The sequence below is a fragment of the Phascolarctos cinereus genome, unplaced genomic scaffold, assembly GCF_003287225.1.
Source record: "Phascolarctos cinereus isolate Bilbo 61053 unplaced genomic scaffold, phaCin_HiC Scaffold_3;HRSCAF=262, whole genome shotgun sequence".
Classification (NCBI taxonomy): Eukaryota; Metazoa; Chordata; class Mammalia; order Diprotodontia; family Phascolarctidae; genus Phascolarctos; species Phascolarctos cinereus.
In genome coordinates this window covers 233,282,143-233,309,643 of record NW_027555736.1, presented here as the reverse complement: position 1 = coordinate 233,309,643, position 27,501 = coordinate 233,282,143, and the positions used below count along the sequence as shown (strand labels likewise).

General features: G+C 40.7%; 1 protein-coding gene and 1 pseudogene across 3 annotated transcripts in view; one reads left to right on the top strand and one right to left on the bottom strand.

The window, feature by feature from the left end:
- The window catches only part of SLC8A3 (solute carrier family 8 member A3), a 226,126-nt gene that overhangs the window by 136,425 nt on the left and 62,200 nt on the right, over positions 1–27,501 (top strand). The window lies entirely within an intron of this gene.
- On the bottom strand, positions 15,863–16,141 carry LOC110208381 (large ribosomal subunit protein eL37-like; annotated as a pseudogene).

Genomic DNA, 27,501 nt, shown 5'->3' with positions numbered 1-27,501 from the left:
GTTGGAAGCCATTGCAGTAATCTGAGTGGGTAGTAATATGTGCCTTGCATTGGGGTGTTGGCAGTGAGAGTAGATAGAAGGCGGGTGTGCGTGGATTTATTCTGGAGGGAATCTTCCCCTTATTGGACAGATAAAAGAAATCAGGCCTAGGGAAGAGCAAGAACCAAATCCAGGAGTCCTAGAGAAAGCTGTGAAGCTTGTGGTTATCCAATGAATCTCTTCAGGAGGGGATCGTAGTCGGGGCAGCCAAACCGAAAGTATTTTACTTAAAGAATGGTCCCATGAGAACCACAGCCATGAAGGCATAGGGAAAACCCTCAGGTAGCCATGCGATGGTGGACAAGCTACTTCCTCTCACTGGGCCTCCGTTGTGGTAGATGAACTGGACGCTTGTTTTCAACTTGAAAAATCCTTTTACCCCCTGTTTTTCCTAATGGAGATAAGCAATTGGTAGTAGAAGTAATCCTAGTTCTGAACCATGAGGCTATCATTTGAAAGGAAAATTCAGCAATTAGTTAGGGAATGTGGGACCACTCTGACCATTGTCTGTGAAGAAGGGATGTAGGAGGGTGAGGATTGAAAAGGGGTGCCAGGCAGCTAGGTGGCATAGTGCCATTTCCTTCTCCAGATCATTTTACAGACGAGTAGAATGAGGCAAACAGGATTGAATGACTTGCTCAGGGTCACACATCCAGTAAGTGTCTATGGCCAGATTTGAACTCAGGAAGATGAGCCTTTCTGACTCCAAGTCTGGCACTCTATCCACTGTGCCACCTAAGAGCTAGCATTTAAATAGTATGTGAATAAAGAGATAAGGAGATAGATACACACACACACACACACACACACACACACACACACACACACATATATGTATGTGTGTGTGTGTGTATATATACATATATATATATATATATATATATATATATATATATATATATATATATATATATATATATATAGCAAAGGTCAAAATCTATAGCAGCTAGGTGGCGCCCTGGATAAAATGCCTCAGTTTCCTCATTTGTAAAATGAGCAGGAGAAGGAAATGGCAAACCACTCCAGTATCTCTGCCACGAAAACCCCGAATGGGGTCATAGAGTCAGACATAACTGAAATGATTGAAAAATAACAAGGCACCCCATCACCTGATTGGAATCTGGAGGACAGGTGCATACTTGTGCATACCAAAAACCATCCTTTCATCTCAGCCTCCCTAGCTCCTTTGGACTTGTGTTAGACCTGAGATCCTTAGCTACTGCCACACTAAGCCAACGAACACAGGGCTTTTCAGCAAAAGTGGAACAGGCTGCTTCTGGGAGATGGTAACTGCTTGTCACTGGCAGTGATCATAACGGGGTTGGGTAACCACTTATCAGAAATGCTGAAGGGGAGATTCCTGGTCAGGTATGGGCTGGGCTAGATGGCTTTGTTCTGGGCATATTTCATGAAGAAGGATGGCAGAGAAGGGGCAGAAGAATTTTGAGGGCCTTGATGTCTATCAGTCCCTAGAGCAACAACCTCTCATGGCATAAGCCAACTTTTCTGTTATAATTTTGAATTAGAAGAAGAAGATTTAAAAATGGCTCTAGCCAGTCTGAAGTCCATTTGAAGGCAGCTGGATCCCGTATTATCAAGGCATTTATGGATCAAAAAGGCAACGGAATAACGCAGTGCAAAGAACATTGGGCCTGGAGTCAGGAAGACCTGAGTTCAAATGTAATTTCAGGCACTATCTGTGTGACCCTGGGCAAGTCATGTAACTTCTTTGTTGTTCAGTTGTTTCAGTTGTGTCTGACTCTTTGTGACTCCATTTGGGGCAAAATTACTAGAGTGATTAGCCATTTCCTTCTCCAGCTCATTTGACAAATGAAGAAACTGAAGCAAACAGCATTAAGTGACTTGCCCAGGGTCAGACAGCTAGTTAAGTGTTGGAGGCTGGATTTGAACTCAGGTCTTCCTGACTCCAGCCAGATGCTGTATCCACTGTGTCACCTAGCCGCCCCCATGTAACTTCTATACACCTCATTTTATGGGAATAATAATAATACCTATCTCACAGGGTTGTTGTTGGGAGGATGAAATGATATAATGTTTGTATAATTATTTGTAAAGATGAAAATGAGATAATATTTGTAAAATTTGTAAAAATGTTGCTTATCAAAGTTCCTGGCACATAGTAAGCACTTCCCTTTATTTCCTTCCCTTTCCATCTGGTGATAGGAGAGGCCCTTCCATGATAAAATTGAAAGGAAGAGATAATAACAGCATACTTATAAATGCCATTCAGTTTATGATTGAGTTGAACAAAGTTTATTCTTTACATTACTGTGATCATCATGTAAATTGTTGTGTTATTAATTGTTTTCCAATTAATACAATTATTAAGTGATCATAGCACTATGAAAATTGATGATGAAAAAATGATGACAGCTATGATGAAAAAAATGGTACATCCTCTTTTTTCAAAGGATTTTATGGTGTGGGAAATGATGAAACATATGCGTAAAGAGTTTTAATTTGAGAGAGCTATCATTAAATGCATAGGAGAATTAGAATAGTGACTTTAGAGAATCAAGGAGAGAGGGATAACTTGGGTCATAGATTTAGGTGTAGAAGTACTTTAGGGATTATTGAGTTCAACCCTCTCATTTTATAGCAGGAGAAACTTTTGTTTGATTAAAAAATAAAATGTTTGCTATCCCTTCAAGCTTTCTGTTTTCTGCAGATTTCACAAGCATGTCATCTATGCCCTCATCCAAATCATTGTATTTTATTCTGTGGCAATGGGGAGCCACTGAAAAGTTTTGGGTTTTTTTTGAGCAGAGGAGTGATATGATCAGACCTGTGCCTATTCCTTAAAAAACTCTGTGAAGTAGATACAAGGTACTTGCCTTCTCTCTACATCTCTGTCTTCTTCTTCCTCCCCCTAGTCCTACCATTTTACAGATGATGAAGTAGATGCCTATGACCACATAGGTAGTGTCAGAATCAAGGATGTAAACTCAGGTCTCCCTGACTCTGAGTCTAACTTTGTTTACATTATACCATTCTCTGTTAAAGGAAGGAAAGTGTGACTCCAGTTACTGTCCCTGTTGGAGAAGACTAGGCTCATTCCAGTTCCTTTAGCAAAGGAAAAGTCTTTTCTTATTGTTTGGTGATAGAGCAATTTTCCAATGTCCCCATGGTCCAGTCAATCTATTGAATTCTGCTGTATTAAAAGTTGCATGTTGTTTTACCCCCATTAGACTGTGATCTCCTTGAGGGCAGGTGCCATTTTTGCCTTTTTTTGTCTCTTCAGTACTTAGCACAGTACCTGGGACATAGTAGGCCTTTAAGAAATGCTTCTTGGCTTCACACAGATGAGATAACCAGCTGATGTTATGAACACTAAAATACATTGGGTCCTAACTATTTAGGATTTAAGTAGGTTTCAGGAGTGATCTGAAGTGCTCCTCATTCTTTCAATAGGTATTGCTAGCCCATGCTTATAGTATGATGGGTTTTTATATTAATATTTTGAATTTCCCTGTAAAATGGTCACTTTATTTTTTTTAAGAGATCAACACCGAAAATTGAAAAATAATCCACTCTTTACTATAGAAATGATTTTGAAAATAAGACAAGAATGAAAGAGGGAAGTAGGGAAAGTTCTTGGTGAAAGGTAGCAGCCTTATTGATCTCTTCCTTGGTCAGACCAAATCTGGCACACTGTGTTCAGTCCCATAGGTCAAATTTTAAGAACTCCAATTTAAAAGGCACTCCAGTTTATGTGAACAGGAGGGTGAGGGCAATTGAAGGCCTAAGGATTTTTTAAAAAGTGTTTTGTCTTCTTGAAAATGAAAGGATAAAGGTGGACAAAAGTTGCTGCTTTCAAACATCTGAAGAGTTTTAATGTGGAACATGAAAAAGACTGACTCTGTGTTGGTCTAGAGTACAGAATGAGGAATATTGGTTGGAAATTTCAAAGAGGCAGATTAAGGCCTCAGCATAAGGAAGAACTGTGCAACCCATAGACCTGGCCGGCTCTTCACTAATAGGCTACCTTGTTAGATAGGGATCTCACCATTACCAGATATATTCAAACAGTAAAAGGAGTCATAGAAAAAAATTTCTGCATTGGGAAGATTGGAAAAGATGACTCCTGAAGTCATCTTCAGATTCTAAGGCTGTATGATTCTCTCTGTCATTATAAAATACAAAAACATCCCTGCTTCAAAATCCCCCTAATTTAGAATTTGCCTAGGTGTCATGGTGGAGAGAACACTGGGGCCTGGAGTCAGAAAGACTGATCTTCATGAGTTCAAATTTGGCCTTAAACATTTACTAGCTGTGTGACCCTGGGCAAGTCACTTTACCCTGCTTGCCTCAGTTTCCTCATCTGTAAAATGAACTGGAGAAGGAAATGGCAAACCACTCAAGTATCTTTGCCAAGAAAATCCCAAATGGAATCACAAAGAGTGAGACATGACTGAAATGACTGAACAAAAACAAGGATTGTACTGATAACTTCCTGTCCTAAATCCTATTGTCCATGAATTTCCACTTCAAAGACAAATATCTAAAATTTTAGAAACATTTTATTGATGCTATTTTTTACCTTGTTATTTCTTCCCCACAGCCTTGTTCTCCATCCCCCCACCTCCCTCCCAACAGGTAGAACCCTTTCTTGTAACAAAATCATGCAGTTAAGTAAAACAAATCTGCGTATTAGCCTGGCAAAGGCAATATTCTTACATATCTATACAACGTACCTCATTCTACAGTTATGAGTCCACCACCTGATTAACAAGAGGCTGGAGACATGCTTTCCTGTCAGTTCTCTGTAATCACAATTGGTCATTGTATTAATCAGAATTTGAAGACCTTCATGGATGTTTTCCTTTACATTAGTGTGATCACTACATAAGCTGTTTTCTTGATTCTGTTAACTCTGCTATGAATCAATTCATATAAATCTTCCCAAGAGCTCCACAAATTGTGCTGATGGTTGAAGTGAATCTTACCAGTGGATCTGTGAAGCAAAGCCCTCCCTGTTCCAGAGTGTTGTGTCTTTTTCTCCTTGTACAGTCAAGGGTTCAGCCTGGAGCACAGCCTGGATCTAGGAGGAGGTGAGGACATGGGAGAAATCAGTCTGATTGGGATCTGCCATTAGAGAGGGAAGTAAAGATATGATTGGTCAATGACCTTCATCCCTTGGGTGACATAAGACAGACGATAACCATTCTAGGGACCTCTATACCAGCTCTACACTCCACATTGGAGGGAGATTGGAGAAAAAAAATTTATATGAAGAGTAGAGGGACTGTGGGACAACAGGAATAGTGCTAGACATGGAAAGAGAAAAATCCTGGTTTTGTTATTTACTAGTTGTGTGCCCTTGGACAAGGGCAATATACCCTCAGCTTCCTCATCTATAAAATAGTGATCTGTTAAAAAAAAAAGATGCTCACATGTTTGTTTTGAGCATCAAATGAGATCTTGTCCATAAACTGCTTTATAACCACAAAGTATCCGATAATAAATGTTAACCAGCACTACACCATCATTATTATTTGAAGTTGCTATTAGAGAAATAAATTGTGAAGAGGTTTGAGAGAGGCAAGTCTGAAGGGAAATTTGTAACTCTTGCCAAATTTCAGACATGGTCCAGAAAGATGCTGTGAAATCTCAGGAAAGAAAAATAGAGGACAAGGTTTAGAAAAACCTTCCAAGTGGTAAAAATCAATTATATTGTAGAATCATCTCTCCTCAAGGGAAACAGGGTCAGAGAGCTCATCCCTGGAGTCATTTGGAGCTGGGCTGAATGAGGACATTGAATGGCTGTGTTAACGAAGAGTCCAGGAGACACTTACCTTAGAGCCTTTCCCTCATTTCTATTGTAGGCAGACAGCTTGGGTTTCCTGTGGCAACCTCTGCAAGGGTGCTGTAGACCTGCCAGTCACTGGGATTACATTAGGACCACACTGGATAGTGCTGGTATGAATTGCCCTGGGGTAGCAATATCCACAAATCAAGGGGATGGCTTCTCTTTGGACAGATCCTGGGGCTGTATGTACCGAACAAGCCAGAAGTCTCTGTGCACTAATGCCAAAAATTCCTTGTATGTCCTTGCCAATGATATCATATGTGGAGATGCAGGTCTCCAAGCACATAGGCGGTGCTTGCAAAATTTAATATGAAATTAGTGTAGGAAATGCAGTGGTATTTGTATTTTGTATATTAAATTTGATAATGTTTATCTTCTATAGGTGATGCAAGAGGGACCACTATCCCTGACACTTATTGTCATCCTTTTCAATTTTCTATGCTACCTTTTGTCTGGGGAACAGAGAATCTAGGAATTCTGGGCAGACAATAACAGCTTCCTCATCAGGACTGTTGGAGCAAGACTGATTGCCTTAGGATACCTTTGGGATTTTGAACTCGAAAGAACTTTAGAGGTCATCTCATCCAGCTCCCTCATTTTATAGAAGATACTGAAGTCTAGAGGAGGGAGGGAAGGAAGGAGGAGAAGAAGGAAGAAGGAAAGGACAGAAAGGAGGAAAGGAAGGAAGAAAGGAGAGAGAGAGGGAAAGAGAGAGAAGTAGGGAGGGAATGAAAGAGGGAAAGAAGGAAGGAATGAGAAAGGTAGGAGGGAGGGAAGGACAGAGGAAGGGAAGGAAGGAAGAAAGAGGGAAGGAGGGAAAGGAGAGAAAGAAGTAAGGAAGAAAGGAAGGAGAGAAGGAAGAAGGGAATGAGAGAAGGAAGGAAGGAAGAAAGGAGGGAAGGAAAGAAGGAGGAAAGGAAGGCAGGCATGCATGCAGGAAGGAAGGCTTTTGACTCTGAATCTAATCTTTTCCACTATACCATGCGGCCTTTACTATGGCTCAAATGCAAATTCCAACTCCTTGGACTTCTGTTATTCTGAAGTTCTGTCTTTTCCCAAAGGAGGTTCTGGGTAGCAACTGGCATTATAACAAGCACGTTAACTCTGATCCTATTCTTCTTCTTTTTTTTTTTTAGCAATTTATTTATTTTTAAATATATATTTTATTTCCCCCTAATTACACATTAAAATAATTTTTAAGCATTTTTTAAAAAGAAGTTTTGAGTTTCATCTGATCCTATTCTTAAGCCTGATAATCTTTGCCTGTTATTTTACATCTTTACTTTAAAAGACCTGTGCTTTCATGAAGGCAGGTAACAATCCCTCCATTGATAGTTTCATAAGTTGTGGCCAAAAAAAAAAAAGCCAGAGAATCCTGGAAAGATGGCAGACTAAGAGGTAACTAAGGATAGAGCTCCCCTCTTCCCTCTCCCCACCATTTTATAAACAAGGAAATTGATGACGTGGGCTCCCCCAGGGACAGTCTGGTTTTGTATTTGCATTCCCAGTGCTTAGCCATCAATCAATAAGCATTTATTAAGTGCCTCTGACGTGCCCTGGGAATACAGCAAGAGGAAAAAGACAGTCTCCGCCCTCAAGGAGCTTAAGGGGGACAACATGCAAACAAATATATGCAAAGTTAAACAGGAAATAATTAACAGAGGGAAGTCACAGGAATTAAAAGGAGTTGGGAAAGGTCTCCTATAGAAGGTGAAATTTTAGTTGGAACTTAAAGGAAGCCAGGGAGATAGTTGGGAACAGAGGAAACTGGTCTCAGTGGTCTCTAAGGCTGTAAAACTATGACATACAGGAGTGATGGTAGGGGGAGGGGTATTTTGGTTTGGAAGATTACTGCGTGTGATTAGTGGATTTAAAGGGAAATAGGTTGACGTAACCTTTCCAAGGATAATGACAGTTTTGGTTTGATTTTGAACTGGACAGAACTGGAAAATGAGGGGAGGGGAAGTTAGGGCACTGGGAGTAGGGAGCTGGTATGAAGGTGGCTGGGGAGTAAAGGGAGGCCTGGCTGGGGCCAGTCTAAAATAGGAAACCCTGGAAGGAATTTACCAATCAGACCAGAGGGGCTCCAGAATGGGAATTTTTGAGACGAAAGGGTTAAATCTTCAGGGAATAGTATCTGGTCCAGGTAGCAAAGCATCTGGTGAGATAAAACTCCAAGTAGGCAGAGGAGAGGGTAAGATGGGGAAAGACTAGTCAGAACTTGAGAGGATGGTTGGACAGAAGTCTAAAGTCTCTGTGCTTGTTTTTGGGGAAGTTGCAGAGTATGGGTAGAACACTGGTGGGAGTCTGGAGGGGCAGATCACAAAAAGAGAAGTGGGTACTGGATATTGTCAACAGAAAGGGAATGAGCTGGCAGCATTGTGGAGTGTGGCCACAGAGGTGGGAGGGGCTGAGACAAGGGCCTTACAATGAACTCTGAGGGTAGATTTGGATACTTCAAGAGATCAGCCTTTATTGGGTGTCCCCAAAGCCTCAATGCAGCTCTAGGCCTTAACAGTCTAACTTGAACTCCAAAAGCCATTGGTATGATACTTTCTTCTCATTGATGGAGATCAATGCCTAATGTGTGTGTGCGTGCGCGTGTGCATGTGTGGGTGCGCACGTGCATGTGTTGGAGGGAGATCTGGTCTCTGTCCTCTCTTTGGGCTCATCAGTTTCTTTTGGCTGTTTCAGGCTTTGGGCTTTGAGAGAGGGAGAAGGTGGGCTATTCCAACTTCTCTTCAGATCTGTGAAGGGAGAAAAGACTCTGGGAAGAAGCCAACATATAGAACTGCAATCATGTCCCTATTCCCCCTTAATACATGAGAGATTTTGGGGGAATTTTTCCCACTGGGTGAGATCTGGGACTCTCTCTTGGTTCAGCTGAGTTATTTTGCTCCCAATGGGGAGAGTACCTTCAATCTGTACTGTCTAGTATATATTCTCTTATGTATACTGTCTCTGATTTCTGTTTTGCTGTCAACTTGTATAAATGACTTACTTTGCTATTTATTATGTGTGTTCATTGTGGAACTGGCATCTGGTGGGAAGGAAGTCAAGCCTTGGATATAAAGCTTGGGGCCCTCCTTCTCTGTTCAGAAACAGCCATCGGGAGTTTAGCTTTGACAATAAAGTTACTTCCCCTAGAATGCCAATATTTAAGGGAGCAGTTAGATATAATTTGAGCCCATATTCCTTCTCTCTGAGGAGAGCAGATTGGCTAACTTCTGTCCCCAACCTCCAGCTTTTCTTCCTGGCAGGCATTAAAGTCTCCCTTGTAGAAGGGTGGGGAGAGGAAACTAGAGATGTCTATTCTTGTCTCCCTGAAGCCACACCTGACAGCCCCTTACTATAATAGCTTAAAGCTGCCCTGAGACTTTGGGAAGACCCTGAATGAGGAACATTTTCATGATTTGGTACTGACATTGAGGGAGGGAGTCTAGAAGGAGGGAGACTAGAGTCCATTCCCAGGAAAGTTCATTCTTTTTTTTTTTTAATTAATTTATTTTGAATTATCAACAATCACTTCCCTAAGTGGAAACTTTTGAGTTTTGAATTTTTCTCCCCCTCCCTCCCCACCTCCCTCCCCAAGATGGCACACAATCTGATATAGGCTATGCATATACATTCCTATTAAACATATTTTCACATTAGTGATGTTGTAAGTAAGAATTAGAACCAATAGGAGGAACCGCCAGAAAGAGGAAACAAAACACAATAGAAAAAAAATAGCAAGTAGTATGCTTCGATCTGCATTCAAACTTCATAGTTCTTTCTTTGGATGTGGATAGCATTTTCCATCATGAGGTCTTTGGAGATGTCTTAGATCCTTGTATTTCTGAGAAGGGTTAAGTCTATCAGTATTAGTCATCTCACAACATGGCTGTTACTGTGTACAATGTTCTCCTGGTTCTGCTCACTTCACTCAGCATCAGACCATACAAGTCCAGGAAAGTTCTTTTTTTTTTTTTTTGCGATTGGGATTAAGTGACTTGCCCCAGGGTCACCTAGCTAGGAAGTGTCAAGTGTTTGGTCTGAGGCCAGATTTGAGCGCGGATCCTCCTGACTTCAGGGCCAGTGCTGTATCCACTGTGCCATCTAGCTGCCCCAGGAAAGTTCATTCTTGAGGAAGGCAGTGCTTTGATCTCTTTGGCAGTATGGTGAAGCCTATGGAACTCTTCTCAGAATAATGTTTTTAAATGCATAAACTAAAATACATAGGGTTAGAAAGGAAACCAATTATATTGAAATACATTTATGAAAAGATTTTTTTATGTTCCCAGACTCCAGATTAAGAATCCCTTGACTAAAATATCCTATAAGGGGAAAGAAGTAATAAAGTAGAATAATAACAACTCTTGGAAAGAGACATTATAGATTTATATCACTGAAATAGAAAAATGAATGAAGTAGGATGAGAGAGATTGTACCCCACTCTTGTCTGAACTGAGAAAAGGAAGGGTGAAAGAGAGAGAGAAGAGAAGAGGAGAAGAGAAGGAGAAGAGAAGAAGAGAAGAGAAGGAGAAGAGAAGAGAAGGAGATGAGGAGAAGAGAAGAGAAGAGAAGTTGGGGGCGGAGGGGGTAGAGCAAGATTCGATTAAGGAAAACAAAGAGACTAAGTCTCCATCAGCTCTTTGGAAGGCTCTACAAGTTCAGAGCATCAGCACAGCTGGCCCATCCCTGGTTCTTGGTCTGCATCCATGGTGATGTCCTTGCTTGCCAAGTCCTGGTCTGAGCACAGGATCTGAGTTTAAGGTCTCTCTATGAGTTTAGGGTATTCACAGTGCCAGCCACTCCTGTTCCATAGTTCCAGCTCTGGTCACTTACCCGCGGGCTGGATTTGTGATTTGGAGCTAGGAAAAAAAGACATCATGGTTTCTCCTTAGATTTCCCAATCACTTCTTAGTCTGGAGCACTTCTTAGGTCTTTTATGGAGAGCTTGTGGAGAGAGTTGGTCACTCACTGTTTCCTCCTCCTCCATCTTTTTCTGGTCCTTTCATTTCTTGTATTTTAATGTGGTTAAGTTATCCCTTAATCTTCTCTGTGACAGAAAGGCTGTCCTGAATTAAGAATCTGAATCTCTGAGTTCTCATTCTGGCCCAGCTGCTTACTACCTGTGTGATCCTGGGCAAGTCATTTATTAAAAGCCCAGATGATTTATTAAATGACTCAGAGCATCAACTTTCTCATCTATAAAATGGAAATAATAACACTGTTTCTGCCTGCCTCACAGGGTTGCCATATGGTTCAAACAAGATAATGAATGGGAAAGTGCTCTGAAAAACCGTGTGATGCCAGATACAAATGTAATGAGATTATTATTACAGGAGAGGCAGTGTCATATAGGAGAAAGAACTTTGGGACTAGGTGTCAGAAATCCTGGGTTCTCATGATGTTTGCACACATCTGTGTGACTTTGTCAGTTTATCTCTCTGTGTGAACTCTGAAGTCACCTACTGTCTTTAGTGGTTTACAATATTCTGCTTTACAACCCAGCACCCAGAAAAGAGACACCTTTAGATCATTCCTGTACTTTGAAACGCTCTTTACCTTCCTCCCACAAGGTATCAGTTTCTAAGACGATATGTAGCAAACCACAGCCACAAATGTACTCCCTATGTCCTAATACTGTTTATTTTTTTTTCTAGCTAGCATTGGAGGTGCCCCAAACAAGTGTGCAAATCCAAAATGATGCTGTCTCTTGATGTAAAAGATCCCATGAATACAAGTGTGTTATGGGACTCAAGCGAGATAACGGATATGAAGGACTTTGCAGACCTTAAATACTATGTAAATGCCATATTATTATTATTAGCCTGCAGTCACCAAGCCTCCTGTGTGGTGATGACTTCATTCTCCAAGCTTTTTATTGCAATCCTGCAGAATTCAAGCAATGATTATAGAGTAATACAGGGGTATGCTGGGAAATGTTTAACAACCGGTTCCCCAATTAAAAAAAAAAGCATGTGCACACAATTAAGTTAATCTGCATTATTAACACTTTCTTAAGTCTAGATAATCCACACAAATAACAAATCAACCACTGATTTATAGTGATTGCAAATTTTTGAGGTATAAATGCTCACACTGAAAATTTAACAATCAGCTCTCATAGGTTGGTTAGAGCTAGCTCCAGCAAGCCCCTATGTGAATCCATGTCTGACCCTCTCCTTTCCCACTGGATTGAGGGTAGGGGCTAGGTCTTACTTATCTTCATGTCCCAATAGTGACTTCAGTCATCATTCTTTGAAATGCTTATGAAATGTTAATGAATGAATGGATGAATACAGAGGACTCATGTAGACTCTCTACTGATGTTGGAGCCGACTGATTGTACAATTTATCTGCAGTCTCTATCTACATCCCCTTTGTGACCAATACATAAATTTCCAGGAGAAGAGAGCTCAGAGTACAATCTGAAATTGACCTCTAGGAGGACTGAGCCTTTGACTCCAACCTCACTAGCAACCACTGAGCTAAGCTGATCCGAGCACTGGTAAATCTGGTCGTGAGTATTTTAAACGTGGCCATGCATAAAAACATAATTTTGACCAAGAAAGGCCCAGCACATTCTTAGACTAGCCTTGGAAACTCAGGCCTTGTTGGATGGGATTTCCCTTTCTGTTATATCCTCCCAGATTTTGTCATTTCTGCATAGAAAGGCTGTTGATTTTTGGTGGATTTATTTTGTATTCTAATGGTGAGCTGGAGCAGTAGGGAGGAAAAACAATGGAAAGAGGGCATTGGCTCTGGCCTCAGAGCTTCTTTGTTGGTCAGTCATGTCCAACTCTTTGTGATTTCACTTGGGGTTTTCTTGGCAAAGATACTGGAGTGGTTTGCCATTTCCTTCTCCAGCTCATTTGACAGATGAGGAAACTGAGGCAAACAGAGTTAAGTGACTTGCCCAGGGTCACGCAGTTAGAGTGTGATGCCAGATTTGAACTTAAGAAGATGAGGTTTCCTAACTCCAGGTGCGTCACTCTATCTACTGTACCACCTAGCTGAATTCAAAATCTGCCTCTGATAGTTAATACCTTATGACTTCTGGGTAAATACCCTCTTTGGGCCTCAGTTTACTTATCTGTAAAATGAAAGGATTGGACCAGACGATCTGTGAGCCTATGAAACTATTAATTGTCTCAATTAATTTCTTTACTTATTCCTTGATATTTTCTAAGTAAACCATATGTCATCAGCAGATAAGGATAATGTCACCTCTTTGGAGTTTTGTAAGCATGTGGACAGTAAAACTCTGGGTTTACTGCCTGCAGGTTTTTTTTGGTGGCTCAGTATCTGTGACCATCAGGGAAGAGTGGCTGTAGAGGACACTCAACAACTCTTCCCAAAATAATAAAAACTAGCATTTATATAGAGCTTTAAGATTTACAAAACACTTCATAAATATTAGCTCATTTCATCCTCACTACAACCCAGGGAGTTAGGTGCTATTGTTATCTCCATTTTACAGATGAGGAAACTGAGGCAATGACTTGCCCAGCATCACACAACTAATAAGTATCTGAGGCTGGATTTGAATCCAGAATTTCCTGACTCCAGGTCCAACACTCTATGCACTGTACCAACCAGCTGCCTCGAAGAAGGTAAAGAAGTAAATTAAATCTTCCTAGAGAGGGATAAGCTATTAGCCTCATAGAGACCATCAGATATTTGTGATTTGACAAAAAGAAAAGGGAGCAAACATTTATTAAGCACCTCCTATGTGCTAAGCACTTTACAAATATTATCTTTTTCAATGCTCATAACAACCCTGGGAGGTAGGGGCTATTATTATCCCTATTTTATAGATGAGGAAACTGAGGCAGATAAAGGTTAAGTGACTTGCCCAGGGTTACCCAGCTAGGAAGTGTCTGAAACTAAATTTGAACTAGATCTTCCCTGGACTCTATCCACTGTACCATCTAGCTACCTCAAAAAAAAAAGAGAGCAGGAGTCACTTTATGGAAGCTTCGGCAACATATATATGTACAGTTTCCCCTTCAAAGAAACCAGTTCATACTACCGCCCTGTGCCTGGTATCATATAGCGATCTGGAGAGAGAAGAAAATATTTTCCTGGACAGAGCGCATCCCCTGAAGGCAGTAAGTGCCGTATCTCCCCATGCTTGGAAGATCTTCAGAAATGTCTCTATCCTTCAAGGTCCAGCACTCCTGTGCTGACCCAGGTCCCTCTGTGCCTGGTATGTCATGGTCGCTAGAGATGATGTGCATGAGAAAAACTGTAACAAACAGAGGCTATACAGCCCTTCCCCCACCCCACCCCCAACCTTACACCTGCCATGTGTTTGACTATTTAAGGGAAGTGTGTTGTAAATATTTATCTTGATTTTGGAAAAGGCTAAGATTTTCCTCTGGTGAGCCCACACAGTCAGGCTGCTTGGCTACATCCAAGGAGAGTCACTGAATGTTCAGAGCTAATTCAATCATCAGCTTTGGGCTGCAGCAGCTTACTGCAAAGGTTGCTTGGGCCAGGAGCCTGCTCTTGATTTCTCCCATCTCTCCTCCCAGCAAACAACTCCTCTCTCTTACACACACACACACACACACACACACACACACACACACACACACACACACACACACACACACACTTTTGCCTGGCAAAGAGATTCTCGTTACCATGGAAGCCTCATTAAAATCTGCATCTTGCTCAGTCTGGGCTTTATTATTGCTGCTTGTTGTATTTTTAGCCTGTGGCAATTGAGAAGGGGATGGGAAAGGGGGGAGGCTGTGGACGCAGGGTGGGGGGAAATGAGAAGGAAGAGGGGAAGAGCTGTGTCTTTGCTTGAACCTCTGTGACTGCTCCTTAGTTAAGGGGGTTTCCACAGGAAACCTGTGTCTCTCTAGCAATGACAGCTGTCTCTGTCACATGTCCTCAGGAACCTCTACTCTCCTTTTCCATGATCTCAGCTGGCCCTAATGCTGGGTGTCACCTAAGCCAGGGGATGTTACTGATGAAAGCAGGCAGGATTGCAGATTTTCCCAGGCCTAAAGGAACAGGGTGTAAAGGGAAGGGGTAGGTCAGTTTGCTGAAGATGGTATGTGTGGGTGTAAGGATAGCTCAAGGAGACTGTATTTTCCAAACCTAAGCCTTTCACTCCTAACCCTGAGCTATGTGGTTCTTCTTTGAATAGGCTTAAAGCCCCAACCACCGCTAATGGCCCTACAACTCTTCTGGTATGTTTGCCTCTTTTTTCCTCAGGTATGGTAAAAAAAAAAAAAGGAGGGGTCCCAGAAGAATTTCTTGTTTATGGTTGAATCCAGTTGCAATGATGATTCTGGATTCCCTGCAAATAGTTTAGTCTGATATTTATTTGTTGTTGTTCAGTCATTTTCAGTCGTATTTAACTTTTTGTGACCCCATTTGGGATTTTCTTGGCAAAGATACTGGGATGGTTTGCCATTTCCTTCACCAGATCATTTTGTAGATATGGAAACTGAAGCAAACAGGGTTAAGTGACTTGCCCATGATCACATGGTGAGTATGTGTCTGAGGCAGGATTTGCACTTGGGTCTTCCTGACTTTAGGCTCAGTGTTCTACTCGTTGCACCACCAAGTTAGTTCTCTGGGTACAAACTAGTTCCCAGAAAACAAAATGACTTGATGAGATCAAATTACTAAATAAACCTAATTCTTGTTTGTTAAATCACCCCATCCACAAAACAAAACCCTCCAAAAAGCATACCAATACCCACCAATACCATACCAATGTTGACTAAGGTGACCAGTGGATTAAATGAAACTGTCCACAATTACTTTTTGTTTGGTTGTTTGTTTGGGTTTTTTTTGGCTAGGCAGTGGGGTTAAGTGACTTGCCCAGGGTCACACAGCTAGTAAGTGTTATGTGTCTGAAGCTGGATTTGAACTCAAGTCCTCCTGAATCCAGGGCCGGTACTCTATCCACTGCACCACCTAGTCGCCCCTTCACAATTACTTTTTGATTTAGAACATTTATTTTAACAAACACTCGAATCCTCAAGATGAACTAGATGCTGTACAAGTCTCTCTCTTAGGTTTAGGATTCATGGAATTCATTTTTGAAAAAGTAACAAACAATTTTTAGATACCTAATTTGACCAGGACCAGTGGTGGTATCTCTTAGCCTCAGTACTCCAATTACACTTCTTCTTGTGTTTTGTAGGGTAACCTCATTTACCATGTTGACTCCGGAAGACAGTGAGCCTTAGAATCACAACATTACAAATTATGCATCTTACTCTGGCACTTAGCAAATGATGACGTCCCCTTTGTCATCTTCCTCCTGCTGCTAGGTCCAAAGAATGCACCTCTAACTTTTCATAGGAATAGTTCAGCCATGGTGTACTATGAAGAAGTGAGATTGACATCCAACTAGAGCGTCCAGGCTTTGAACGCCTTCCCTTCCAACACTTACCACCTATCCTCCCCAACCTTCCAATTCAACTCTCCAACCATGTTGCTCAATTGACTTTTATGAGTGTTAGGCTTTGCACTGGGGAAGTAGTGCCATTTCTTAAATAGGCATCAATTGTAAAAAGGATGGATAAATGTCTTGCTCTGAGATGGGAAAGGAGGACAAAATCAGTTTTCCAAGTAGAGGCAGATTGAGAACCATATATGATTATGCTATATTGGTCTTTTAGAGGTACATACTCTGACGGGCATAGTATCGCCACTGGGCAGAAGTAATTGTCTTGGCCTCATACGACATGGTATCTTAACTCCTCCCCTCCTTCCCAATGTATGGATTGGCCAAGAACTCGGTTCACAACTTTTGTTCTCATCAGGATCAACCTGGTTGTTCAGTTCAGCAGAGAGCATATGAGGTCTTTGATGGGCACACACCCTATACAAACTGTACGTGGGGGAAGGCGTTGCACAGTTCCTTCACTGTTCTAGACCCCAAAGTAATGAGCCTAGTCCTGTACTCTCCAGACCTCAGACCACTTGACTAGATCCGTGGCCACTTCCCAGGAATCAACATAGATGAAGATCTTATCCATGATATCCCTCAAAATTCACTCATGCAACAGCTATGCAGCCTCATAGTTCAACCGACTGGGAAAATATCCTAAAACCCCCATTCCCCAGGGTATTCTCTGTTATCATATTAATGGTCATTGAAGTTGAGTTGCACATGTTTGTCTCCTAGCTGTTTGAGCGGTTGGCAAACCAGGCCCTCATTGCCATCAGCCTAGCAGAGGCAGTAAGGTATCCAGGCTTAGACTGGAGGTCATAGTCTCTGGCAAATTTGCAAACTGTTAGTGAAGGAGAGTAATACCAGAAGAGCTTGGTGAGCTAGATTTTGAATATATTATTTCCACTTCATGAGAAAGGCCTTCTGTGCCCTATGATTTTTGTTAAAAGGAACATTTTGCACCAAACCAGCTCATAATGGGCCACTCTGAAGGAAAGGTGGTGCTATGAAGCTGCATTATTCATTCAGTAGCAAATAGGGTCCAGTATTAGGTGAACATCTTTCAAAAGTGGTTTATCCGAGTGGTTTTGGTATTAATTACACTGGATGGTTCAGGACACTCCAACGATTTCCATTTGTCCTTACCCATAATAACTAGCACAGAGGTTGCTAAAAGGGCCTATATAGGTATTAACTCCCCAAAATTCATAATGTCCAAATCCATAGTACATTCACTTTGATTAATCATCCCAGCTATGATCCAGAAGAAAGGTCTTTTCTACCCTCTTCCACCTGAACAAGTATGTTCCTTTGGTGGTTTGCCATGCCCCCAACTCCCAATGGAAACTGAGGTGAACTTGTAGACCCTCTGGGCCTGATATGATACTAACATGGCTACTGGTATCTGGCGCCTGCTCCCTTTTCAGGCCACTGTGGGTAGGACATTTGGTCCTGTGAATAGAATGATCTGAGCCTTGGTCCTAAAGGGACTTGTCCTGACAGTCCCTTATGCCTGGATGGGGATCTTTCGGTGGCTCAGATCTGTCAAATGGAAAAGGGGCTTTAGGTAATGCCTTAAGCTTAAATGAGGCAGAAAGACCCTTACTCACCTGACAAGGTGGTACAGTTTTACTTACATCCCCACAGGCTGGTGATCAAATGCCTTCTTATCAACCCCATGTTTTAGGAGCCACACTCAAAGCTCCTTTGGGATCTCTGATTCTATGATGTCATTACCCTCTGCCCAAATAGCAGGGCTTTGGTCACCTTTATTCCTGCTATCCTCAGAGAGCCTATTTTTATCCCTTGAGGGAATTTCATCAGTCATGCTCATGATTATATGGAAGTGAGGCAGGGAGGGCTGTAGCTAAAGCCTGCCGCCATTGTAATCTGGCTCTATTCAGAAGGCAAAATCTATTTGTCTGTCCGTTCCCCTTCCCCCTGCCCTCCTCCTATAATCCACACACACACTAGATCTCTCTCTCTTTCTCTTTCTTTCTTTCTTTCTTTCTTTCTTTCTTTCTTTCTTTCTTTCTCTCTCTCTCTCTCTCTCTCTCTCTCTCTCTCTCTCTCTCACTCTCTCTCTTTGTCTCTGTCACACACACACACACACACACACACACACACACACACACACACACACACGGGTTGGTCAGATAGCTTGAGAGTCCCTGGGGGTGGGTCAGCATATATGTTAGCAAATTTTAAAACTGATCTTCCTTGTCATACATGGAACAGCCATTTTAGTTTTAACCTCTAAGTCCCCACCTAGTGCCTAGGCTTAGGGGCAGAAGGTAGAATGAGCAGTTCATAAATAATTCTCTGTCATTTTTACTGATGAGGCACAGAGCAATGTGATTTAGATTTAAGCAATCAATAAGGAATCTATGTCTCTGGCCTCAGGTTCTTAACTCTGTATGCCAGACCACATTTGCAGTGAGCTACATATCATGGTTATAATAGCCAGTGCCTACCACATCCCACCGAAATGGAGTTTCTCTGTCTCTTCAAATTTCTTCTAGGCCTGTGCCCTGGCACGTATTGACTTTGGGGCATATGAACTCTTGTAGACCTCTCTTACTTAATCCCTTTATATTAGGGGAAAGGGTTCCTTTGAACCCCATCGAGGTGTTCAAGTAGAATGTAAGCTCCTTGAGGACAGGGATCTTTTTGTTTTTGTCCTTATATTCTGAGTTCCCAATACAATGCCTGCCTCATAGCAGGCATTTAATAAACACTTGTGAATTAAATTGAATTTCTGTTAGGCCATGATATAGTGGAAAGAGAAAAAGAAGAGTAGCAGCAGACCTCTGTTTGAGGTCCAGGTCTTCCAATAACTCATGCAATAAGAGCTTCATCATTATTTTTCATCTTAGAAACCTAGGAATTTTAGGGTTATAAGGGACAATAAGCATAACGATATACAACTCACAGTAATGTTATGAAGAGAAAAACCTGATTCAAGGAATCATAAAACCTCAGAGAACCACAGAGGTCATCTAATCCCACCTGTGTCAGTAGCATGAATCTCTCTCTAGCATCAATCAATTAATAAATCAATCAATAAACATTTACTAAGTACCTACTGTGTGCCAGGCATCATTCTCATCTTGAAGCCCTCCAGTGAAGGAGAAAGCATCACCTCTAAAGGCAGCACATTATACTTTGGGCAGCTCTAATTGTTAATGATTATGATGATGATGATATGACAGCTAGGTGGCACAGTGGATAGAGTGTCAGGAAGACCCAAATTCAAATCTTGCCTCAGATACTTACTGGTTGTGTGACCCTGGGCAAGTCACTTACACTCAGTTCAGTTTCTTCATCTGTAAAATGCAAATAATAATGTCTACAATTGTAAGGATCAAATAAGTTAACATATGTAAGGTGCTTTGCAAACCTTAAAGTGATATGTAAATGCTAGCTATTGCTATTAGCTGTTGATTTGTAATAATAAATGACATATTCATGTTAGTGTTAGCAAAACACCTCATGTTACATTTGAACCTCCGACCACCCCTTGGGGTGGGTACTATGGATATTGTCATCACCTTTATACAGAGAAGGAAGTTCAAGAGTTCCAGCCCAACTCTCAGCTGATACCTATGAGGTAAACTTTGCCCCTCTAGGTTTGAAAGACTAGTTCACCTTATTTATTTCTCATATTTCATGTACTTGTATATAGACATCTCAGACTATGGGTTGTGTTACTGGATCTCCTTTTTTTTTGGGGGGCTATTGCCTCCTATGGATTTCATTGGTTCTTTCTACTGCTGTCCTTTTTTCTGTACTGTAGCATGGCAGATATGGGTGGGCAGTTTTCCCCTTTCATTTTTCAGAGGTAAAATGTAAGGTAATTTGAAATACTCCCTAAGAATCTGAAGTATTGTTATTGTAATAACCTGAAAACATCTCTATCTTGCCATCCCGCTTACCCTTGCTGTTTAGCTGAGTGCCCCCCTTCCAGAGGAGCAGTCAGTAAATGTCTCTTCTAACTTTAGTTAATCCTCTGAGTTCCCCTACTCCCCAGGCAGTAGAAAGCATACAACTCTGGCTGTGTCATTCCTTGTTGCCCAGGAAACACAGACCCCCAAATTTGGGTCTCAGCAGGTTGAAGAGAGGAGATGACTTCCAGAGTTTTCATTCTGAAGTTTAATTTGCTTATCATTTCAAGTTGGTGTGCATGTTCTGTGAGAGATGTGAGGAGATGTAGGGGTTGGCTTTGTTTTTAAATTGAAGAAGGTTGTGCCAATTTGCTCATCCTGGAATGAGTAATCTAGGCTTTCCTTCAATACTGTTCAGCTGTTTCACAGCTGATGTAGAAACCAAGGCACCAGTGTGGCAGCATGGAAAGAGACCTATATATGATATTCAAATGCCTGGATTAGAATCCTGCTCCAGTTTTCTACTGCTTACTTATCCCTTCCTTTTTTTTCATCTGTAAAATGGGGATTAGATTAGAATGAAGACTTTCTGGTCCCTTCTGTCTATAAATCCTAGAATCCCATGAAACTACCAGCCCAGAGGTCAGAAAGAAAGTTGACATATTGAATTGAACTGGGTTCCCAGGTTGCTTGGTCACACTATCTATCCAGCAGCACCCCTAAGAATACTCAGTACCTTTTAATCTGTGCCATTCTCTTCTCTAATATTCTGTATTCTGCACAAATATTTCCTGATGTTGTAACAACCTTTCTGTGAGGTAAACCAGCTGGAGCATTCACAGTAACAGTTCAGTAGGTTTAACTGAGGTATTCACTGACTCAGGGATATATTTTCTGGGTGATTTAAATGGATTTAGGGAGATGGATAGCTTTTATATGGCAAGGATCAGGACTGTCTGGAATAAGGATACACACACATTATCTATCTCTATCTATCTATCTATCTATCATATTAATAAATAAAGACATGTTTACATACACATGTACATATTTATATATAATGCATATATGGATACGCATGCATGTGTACATATATACACGTAACACCAATATTTATATGTGTATACATATATGCATATGTATGTGTATGTGTATGTATGCCCAGGTCTAAGGTTTTCTAAGCAGCAGGAGAGAGGGAAATTAACCGCATTGTTGAGGAGGCAGTGTGGCCTAATGGAAAGACCATTGGTTCCGGAATCAGAGAACCTAGGTTCAGATCCCCATTCTGACATCATCTGGGTGATATTGGGCGAGTTATTTCATCTCCTTTGGCCTTAATTTCCTCATCTATAAAATAAGGCGATTGGACTAAATGGTTTCCGAGGTCTTTTCTACCTCCTAAATCTGTAGATCCTATGATCTTTTGTCAGGAGGACATAGGAAGGGGAGATAAATTGTAGATAGATAGGTAGATAGATAGATAGAGATATATGCACATATATAGATAAATTGGTGTAAAAATATATCAATTATATATTTATATATGGTATATAAATATGTAAATATCATATATGATATATAAATGTGTTATATATCAATTAGCTGTAAATATATTGATATAGAAAGATATGATTATATATATATACACATACACAATGTATATAGACACACAAATAGGTACACAATGTGTATATAGATATACACATTGTATATGCACACTATATATACAATGCATGTATGTATATACACAAAATGTAGTATATGCACATACAATGTATATATATAAAATATAGATCACGTATACACAATGTATACATACGCACATATATACAACGTATATATGCATATACACACATGTTTTGTTGTTCAGTTGTTTTCAGTCATATCTGGCTCTTTGTGACTCCATTTGCGATTTTCTTAGCAAATATACTGGAGTGGTTTGACATTTGCTTCTCATTTTACATATAAATAATTGAGACAAAAAGTGTCAAGTGACTTGCCCAGGGTCACGAATTTAGTAAGTGTCTAAAGCCAGATTTGAGTTCAGGAAGATGGGTCTTCCTAACGCCAGGCCAGCACTCTGTCTATTGCACCACCTAGTTGGGCTTACCCCCCCCTCCCCCCGCACGTTAGAGAATAGGTGAATGTGAGCAATAATAATGTCTTCATACTTTTTAGCAAATGTAGAGGCCACAACAGATGACACAGATGTTTTGACAAATGTGTTGCCCAAAGCAGATGTCCAGAACTGACCTAAGATTCCCTTCTGCTAAACAGATGCCTTACTTTAACTCCCCATCATATTACATATAATGTATATGTAATAGGGGCAGCTAGGTGGCGCAGTGGATAGCGCACCGGCCCTGAAGTCAGGAGGACCTGAGTTCAAATTCAGCCTCAGACCAAACACTTGACACTAGCTGTGTGACCCTGGGCAAGTCACTTAACCCCAATTGCCTAAAAGCAAAAAAAAAAGTATATATAATAAATATGATGTGGAGTCACTATATACCATGATATAAATAATATGTAATATATAAGATGTGGGGTCACTGTACACATGATGTGGGATCACTAGCAAAACATCAGCTTGACAGAAGGAGGTCTCAGGTCAGTTCTGAACATTTGCTTTGGGAAATAAATCTGTCAAAACATCTGTGTCAATTCTATTGTGGCTTCTACATTTGCTGAAGGGTATGATAATAGAATGATGATTGCTCATCTTTACCTATTGCTATAAGATTTACAAAATGTTTTGCATCTATTATCCCATTTATTCCGCAAAGCAACCCTATGAGGCAGGTTCTATTATTATCCCCTTTTTACAAATAAGGAACCTGAGACTGAGAAGTTAGATAATGTGACTTTGGTCGCATAACTATTAAGTGTAAGAGGCAAGATCTGAGGTCCAGTCTTAGCTTGGCTGTGTGGGCAAGTGATTTTAGCTCATGGGACCTCAGGACCCTCATCTGCAAAATTGAGTGGATTGGACTAGATCAGAGATGCCAACCTGTAGCTGCTAGACAGTGCCAGTTGAACTGTAATAAACTGTAATTGGAACATATTTAATAAAATAACTAAAAATACAATAGAATCGTGTTAATATGTGATTTTCTAAGTCAATATAAAGGGAAGCTAGGTGGCACAGTGGATAGAGCACTGAGTGTGGTGCAGTCAGGAAGATCTGAGTTCAAATCTGGGCCTCAGACATTAGCTGTATGACACTGGACAAGTCAATTAACCCTGTTTGCCTCAGTTTCCTCATCTGTAAAATGAGCTGGAGAAAGAAATGGCAAAACCCAACACCTTTGCCAAGAAAATCCCAAATGGGCTCACAAAGAGTCAGATACAACTGAAAAAGTCAATATATAATCTGCAGGGATCCTTATAGATCATTTAGTGCCTCTATTTCTATTTGAGTGGGACACCATTGGATTTCTTCACTGACACTATCATTCTAAGATGCCTACTGTGAAGTGGGACTTAACAGGTGCTATCCACCACATTAAGCTACTTGATCAAGCCTACCTGAGCTAAAGAAAATGAGACAGTTAGTCTCTTTTGAAGGGATATTTCTGTTACTGGCCTGAAGTGTTCCAGGGATGGGAGACATCCAGAGAAAATGCCCAGAGCTGAGGGATGGAATGTTTTGTTCCTGGAACATCCAGGAGGCGAGCGTCACTCAAAGAATACAAGTAGGGTCTAGAGAAACTGGAAAGGTAGGAGAAGGCTAGCTATAGGATTTGAAAAGTCATCTAGTTCAATCCCCTCCTATATAGTTGAGGAAACTGAGGCCAAGAGAGGGGAAGTGATTTGTCCAAAGTCATATAGATAATAACTAGCAAAGCAGGGGATTTAAACCTGAGTCTTTTGACTCCAAATCTCATGCTCTTTCTGCCTGCCTCACTATGCATTAAAGGACTTGTTGAGAATTATATGAGAACCCAGGTCTGACATAAAGGGATGGTGTTAAGAGGTAAAAAGGATACAGTTTTAGGTATATTAATAATATTATTTAATCATGTTATAATATTCTAATTATACTTAGTCATATTATAATAGCTAGCATTTCTATAGCCTTAAGAACTTTCGGTACTTATTTGAAGTTTATGTATATATATGAAGAAGGTTGGGTTAAAGAATAATATCCTTCCTTTAGAAAGAAGGATTAAAATCTTCTAGGATTCTAACAGCTATTACAGTGCCATGTGCTGATAAGGAGGGCATTCTGTAAAGTCTGCAATTAGTGGCTAGTAAATTGACCTGATTTTCAAGTTACACTTTTAAAAATGGCTTTGAATGATTAAAGGTCAGTTAACTAGGGAAGGGGATTTAAGAATTGTGATCATTTTGCCTGGAATAGAAAGGAACTCAGTAGATTGGTGACTCAGATGATCAAAAGAGCAGAGCTACCTGTTAGGATACAGGGAAATGGTGAAAGGATCAGATATCAGATATGTGAAAGGCAATATAGAGTAAGTTAAATGCCAGACAACAGAAAGATTGGAACTGATACATGTTTGCTAGCTTTCTGCTTTCAAGAGTAGATAGACTGTCAAGCAAAGGTGTAAGGTATTCAAGTATTGGTTAAGGAATTCTGAGTGGAAAGAATTCAAGTTCTATTAGAAACAAAAGGGAAACAAAAACAGCACCAGTCATGGGAAGTAACCCTATCTTTAATAACAATGGTAGATTTTATGTCACCTGTGACCTGTAGTTTTTTTGGGTGGGGTCCACAGAGGAAACCTGGCTCTGGACTCACATATACTAAGTTCAGTTCTGGGGAATCAGGCTTTTCTTCTTGCACTTTCTGGCTCATTGTGCCTACCCTCCCCTGGATTTCTGGGGGAAAATCTCGACAACAAAGTTAAGGTATAAATCATATCTAGGTTTCCCCAAAAGGAATTTAACAGGATCCCTACTTTAAAAAAATACTTGAGTACTTAATCTGTAAAGTAGATATCAGACATAGGACAGCTATTTATTTCTTCCACCACAAAAGAAATGCTTTGAACACGAAAGACTTGTAAATGTGCATTAACAAATATTTAAAATACTAAACAAGAAACCATCACCTCTATTATACTTTCCAGGGAGGAAAAGACCTCTTTGAAAGGAGTGATGAATGGCATTTCACTTTTACCTATAACCTCTTCTCTATATGTGGCTCACCAGACCAAATTTTCCTCAAGCCACGGCATACCTTGGGCTTTCTTAGTCCTTCCAGAAGCAGCATCCTTTAGGTGGTGGCTATCTTTTTCTCTGAGAAGTTATTATTTCAGAAATCACCTCCAGCTGGGTAACCAGCACCTGATCAAGGAACTTCTTGCTTCTTGAACTCACAAGATAGTTGCCAAAACTAGAAATAACCATCTTGGGATCACTTGGTGGCCCGTGACTTAGGAAGTAAAAAACAAAGCTGAAGGAATAGCCAGGGACTTGAGGTCCAGGCTCCCACTCATCTAGACCAATACGTGAACTCATCACCATGTTTCCTTTTCTGCTGGGGTGGGGGAATAGAGAAATCACTTGCTCCCTTTGCTAGAAGTACAGAGGAGAGATGGCAGGGCTGTGTCTCAACAAAGAATCACCCTCTAAAGAAAGGACAAGAGAGAAGAAATTACTTCTCTTCAATTCCTCTTACAGCCTTTGGAATATATGGCTTTTTCTGATTTTGAATTCAATCATCCTTGACATAAGGACACATAGGGACCAACTAGAAACCACCATATGTACATATCCTTTAGCAAAGGGTCAGAGATAGACAGGGAAGGGAATAAGCATTTATATAACACCTATTATGTGTGCCAGGCGCTGTGCTAAATGCTTTACGAATATTGTTATTTGATCCTCACAACAACCCTGTGAAGTAGGGGCTATTATGATCCTCATTTTATAGTAGAAGAACTGAGTCAGACAGTAGCTAAGTGACTTGCCCAGGGTCACACTGCTAATAAATGTCTGAAGCTGGATTTGAACTCAGGTCTTTTCGACTCCAGGCCCATCTCATCTATCCATTTTTAACTTCTGGAGTCAGAGGATCCTGGGGCCAAATTCTACTTCTGATGCTTCCTACCTCCATGATCTTTGATAAGTCTCTTCACTTCCTTGGACTACAGTTTCCACATATGTAAAAAATACGGGAGCTAGATAACCTTGCAACTTTAAATCTTTCCAACTTTAAAAATGAATCCTATACATATATATATGTGTGTATATCTATCTATCTATCTATCTATCTATCTATCTATCTATCTATCTATCTATCTATATATATATCAGTTGATATCAGTTGAGTATATATCAGTATATCATTTGACTATAAAGCAAATTTCTATCAAATGAATCCTATTTTTATGTTAACTTTCATTATAAATCCAGAATTCCCACAGAATAAAAATCCACAGGAGATTTTGTTTAAAAAAATTTGGTACAGAAACAGATGAAGGCTAGCTAAATAACGTTTCTGGTAGAAGAGCAATGTTATATATACTAAGAGTAACTGGACGTTGGGTTAGCCTTCTCCTGCATTCTTTGCTGTGCCTTGGGAAGGGACAACAAGATTGAGATTATCTTAGTAAGTGCAGCAACAACTTTGAACTCCTCCAAGGAAGAGATTTCCTTTATCTCTATCTCTTTCCAACCACATCTATATTTCCAGAATGTTCCAAAATAGTCTAGCGTTCCGTTTGTGGTCATCTGTTATAGTATAATGGAGCTGTTGTTCGGTTGTTTCAGTCACGTCCTACTCTTTGTGACCCCATTTGGGACTTTCTTGGCAAAGATGCTGGAGTGGTTTGACATTTCTTTCTCCAGCTCATTTTACAGACGAAGCAAATAGGGTTAAATGACGTGCCCAGGGTCATACAGCTAGTAACTGTCTGAGACTGGATTTGCTTTAGAATTCGTTTAGAGCCATTTTTTATAGGTATTTGAAGGGGTCTGGGGGAGAGTTCAAACAAGTCACTGCTTTTACTCCGCCATCTTGGCTCCACCTTGAGACTGGATTTGAACTCAGGAAGATGAGTGTTCCTGATTCCAGACCCAGCACTCTATCCATTGTGCCACCTCGCATATTTCTTCGAGGTTTGTCATATTCCATGAATTTGGAATCATTTTCCAACTCTTGGGTCTTCATTTGGACATTGACCCTGTTCTGAACTCCTTAGAAATTTCTCACATGGTTGGGGATTTCCCAGACCTCCAGAGGCAGCTCCCCTAGTTTCATTCCCATCTTTCTTCCTTCTTTTTCTTTTTAGCTGGGTACCATCAATGGTTGATAGAGATATACCACAGCGTCATACCTCAACAGTAAAAGTTACCATCTAACACCT